This window comes from Pinus tabuliformis, chromosome 6 (genome assembly GCF_031772625.1).
Source record: "Pinus tabuliformis cultivar Carrire ecotype Pingquan chromosome 6, CPIR1, whole genome shotgun sequence".
Lineage (NCBI taxonomy): Eukaryota > Viridiplantae > Streptophyta > Pinopsida > Pinales > Pinaceae > Pinus > Pinus tabuliformis.
In genome coordinates, this window is record NC_142292.1 from 897,550,043 (window position 1) to 897,554,094 (window position 4,052).

The window sequence follows — 4,052 nt, forward strand, 5'->3', positions numbered from 1 at the left end:
AGTCATGTTGCATGACCAAAGCCTACGACTAAATTTGTGGGCTAAGGCATGCAATATAGCAGTATACTTGCAGAACAGAAGCTTGCACCGTATAGTGGGAATGAAGACACCTATGGAGGCCTTTTCAGGGAAGCGACCATATGTGAGTTACTTCTGAATCTTTGGATCATCGGTTTATTGCCATGTGACCAAAGATGCTTGGAAGAAGCTAGATCCAATAGCTGAGTTGGGGATACTTGTGGAGTACACTAATACACCCAACAACTGTCGAGTGTACCTGCCTATGAGTCAGAGGAGAGTGGTACGCAGGGATCTAAAGTTCGACGAGCAGAAAGCCATCCGAGTCTCACTTGAGAGGGAGCTCAAGTTGCATGCAGAGGAGGAACTTTTAGTTCCTAAGGAGGAGGAGCCTCATATTGATGCGGAGCAGCCACACGCAGAGGATCCATGAGTGGAGACATCCACTCATGCTGAGTCTTCCAGAGATGGGCAGAAACACTCAAGGGAAGCTGATAGGTTGATGTTGGATGCATGGGAGAATGTGGGATGGCCATCTTCTCAGTGCAAACAGAGGAGGTCACCTGAGCGTATACTGGTTACATGGCCCTAGTTGGGGAGTGTGTAGAGTTTGAACCTTCTTCATTCGAGGACGCAATGTAGCAGCTAGTCTGGGTTGATGCAATGGTAGAGGAGTACGACTCTATCATTCAGAACAGTGTGTGGGATGTTGTCCCAAGAGCTCAAGACAATTCAGTGGTGAGTTCCAGATGGCTTTAGAAGGTAGAGCAGGCAGCTGATCGCAGTGTTGAGAAACATAAGGCAAGGTTTTTTGCCCATGGTTTCTCACAAGTCGAGGGGATTGACTACGATGAGACCTTCACTCCTATAGCAAGGTACTCATCTATCATATCGATGTTGGCACTATCAGCTCAGATGGGTTGGAAGATACATCAAATGGATGTGAAGACAACATTCCTCAATGGCAAGATTGAGGAGGAGCTGTACATTGAGCAACCAAAAGTTTTTGATACCTTTTATCATGAGTCGCATGTATGCCGACTCAAGAGGGCTCTGTATGGGCTAAAGCAAGCACCCCGTGCTTGGTACACTAGGATCAACAGCTATTTCACCGAGTTGGGCTTCACCAAGAGTGAAGCAGATGCGAACCTTTATGACATCATGGTAGAAGATAAGCCATTGATCATTGTTCTTTATGTTGATGATCTAATTTTGATAGGTGATGATCAGCTAATCAAGTCTTATAAGGAGGACCTTGCATGAGAGTTCGAAATGAAAGACATGGGTCTTATGCACTACTTTCTAGGCATGGAGGTGTGGCAGAAAGATGGGGAAGTATTTGTGTCTCAAGGCAAGTATGCCAATGAGATACTTAGGTGCTTTCACAACGAGAAGCGCAAGCCCATGCAGACTCCTCTAGCTGGGAACTGGAGGAAGGAAGATGCTACTTCAAGTGAGGTAGAAGCTGCTACTATTTATCAACAGCTTGTGGGTTCACTTATGTATCTAGTGAACACGTGACGAGACTTGTGCTTTGCAGTGAACTAGCTAAGTCAAGCTATGGTTCAACCTACCAAGTTGTTTTGGAAGGCAGCGAAGCATGTGGTGAGATACCTCATAGGCACATCTCAGTTTGGATTGTGGTATAGGTGGACAGAGGGAATGAAGCTTCAGGGCTTCACAAATGTGGATTGGGTAGGGAGTCCATCAGACCATAAGAACACTTCTAGAAGAATCTTCAACCTTGGTTCAACTGTAGTTTCCCGGTACAGTAGGAAACAGAGGTGAGTTGCACTTAGCTCAACATAGACTGAATACATGGCTGCTAGTGAGGCTGCATGTGAGGCCATTTGGATGTGAAAGATTCTAGTGGGTTTGTTTGGTTAGAGGATGGATCCAACTATGAGCTACTGCAATAATCAGAGTTGTATCAAACTCTCTGAGAATCCAATTTTTCATGATAGGTCCAAGCACATTGATATCCGGTATCACCATCTTCGAGACTGTGTGGTTAAGAGGATCATGTTGTTGTTGTATGTTTCAAACGAGGAACATGATGCAGATATTTTGATTAAGGCATTCTCAAAATGCAAGTTCGAGTTCCACAGAGACAGGATTGTGGTTACTGATAATCCCTTTCTTATTGAGAGGAAGTGTTGAAAATAGCAACAAGAAATGCTAAATATAGAAGTGTTAAAAATAGCACTGCCATAAATAGCGTTTCGAGATAGCTTCCTATTTTAGTTAGTCCCTGAACTAAAATAGAGAAGTAAAATTCAAATTTGATCTTAGCAGTTGTTTGCAAAATAATTAATTAATTCATCTTGAGTTAATGAGTTGTAGAAAATCAAACATGAAGTCTATGTTGGGACATGCAACAATTATCCCATTGATTGAGGAATTAATCCCTTAGTTAAAGAGATAAGGATGAGTTATAATTTGAGTTGTAATTAGTTAGCTCAGTTAACTGAGTTAAGTACAGTTAGATTAGTTCAAATAGTTTGTTGAACTAATTGTGAGTTGAGTTAGTTAATGCATGCATGCATGTAACTGTTGCACTTTAGATAACTAAATATTCTCTCATAAATAACTCATGCATGTCAGTTCAGATAGAGACCCAGTTGAGATCAGATGATGGGACATTGTACTGTCAATTGCACGAATATTCCATGGAGGATATCTCTTGTATGCAGAAGGAATTCTTTCCTTGGAGATTGAGAAGTTACTTTTGGGTTTGGTGAGTGTGTGATGGGGCTAATTCACACAGGTGGCAGCATTGGACCCCAAGGAAAACTGCGCAAGGAAATAGGAGTCTTAGAGGACTAATGAAGGCATATCTTGTGTCTATTTAGAGAGAGCACGATAGCTTGTGAGTTTATTCTGTGTAAGATGAACATATTTCGACTTGTATGATAACATAGAGATCAGGGTTTTTAGCTGAGGTTTTTCCCAGAGTATTCTTCTGTGTTCATGTGATTGATTTCTCATTCTCAGTTATATGTGTTCTATTTGATCTTGCTCATATTCAATTAAGCTTCCGCAAGTTTGTTGTAGAAGTAGATCTTGTATTTTGCTTTAGTATATTGCATAATCTGTTGATCTACAATGGGAATTTCTACAGACCTTGCAAACATGTTAGGGTCAGATGCAATCAAATGCATATGCAATTAGACATAGAAATATACAATGGAAAATAACCTAAGGAGGCAACTCTATTTGATATGTATCCTCAAGATGCAGGTGAATATGTTGTCGAATTAGTTAATTTATGTCTCCTGTGAAGCATTTATTAATGTTGTTATCATATCATTAATTTATCTAACTATAGATGTGATGTCTATTATAATTGAAATAGTCATAATTGAAGAGCCAGTCAGAGAAGTTATTGATCTTTTGGAATGGACAAGTAATGAGAATGTTGTTGTAGTTATATTGGACAATTTGGGAGGAATTGGTAAGACTACTCCTGCAAATGTTGCTTATTCATCACTTGACATTAAAGGATGTCAATTCTCAAAGGTTGAACTCTTCAACGATATAAATACACTTGGAAACATAACAACATTACAAAACAAGATATTGAGGGACTTGATGCCAAAGGAAGACCTTAAGGACATTAAAGAAATTAGAAATTACAAGGATGGATAGCTAGAGCTGGGTAAAATGTTACAGAAAGTGAAAGATTTCATCTATATTGATAATGTTTTGGGGGAAAAGGAGCTCAACCAAATTTTGCTAGAGGACATCAATAAAGCAATGAAGGTTAGTCTCCTTCTTACTGCACGTGATCAAAATGACTATAACCCATGCACAGTTAAAAGGAGGGAAGTCTATTCTATGAAACACCTTCCCTGTACTGAAGCCATGACTCTTTTAAAGAAAGAAATGGACAAGAGGGATGACAAAAAGAGACAAAGAGATTCTAGTCCATTGAATGAAAGTGAGTTGGATGAGATAGTAAACTTCTGCGGTGGTATTCCAAAACTTTTAAAAGTGGTGGTGGCATTCATAGTAGTGGCAGATAACCAAAAGAA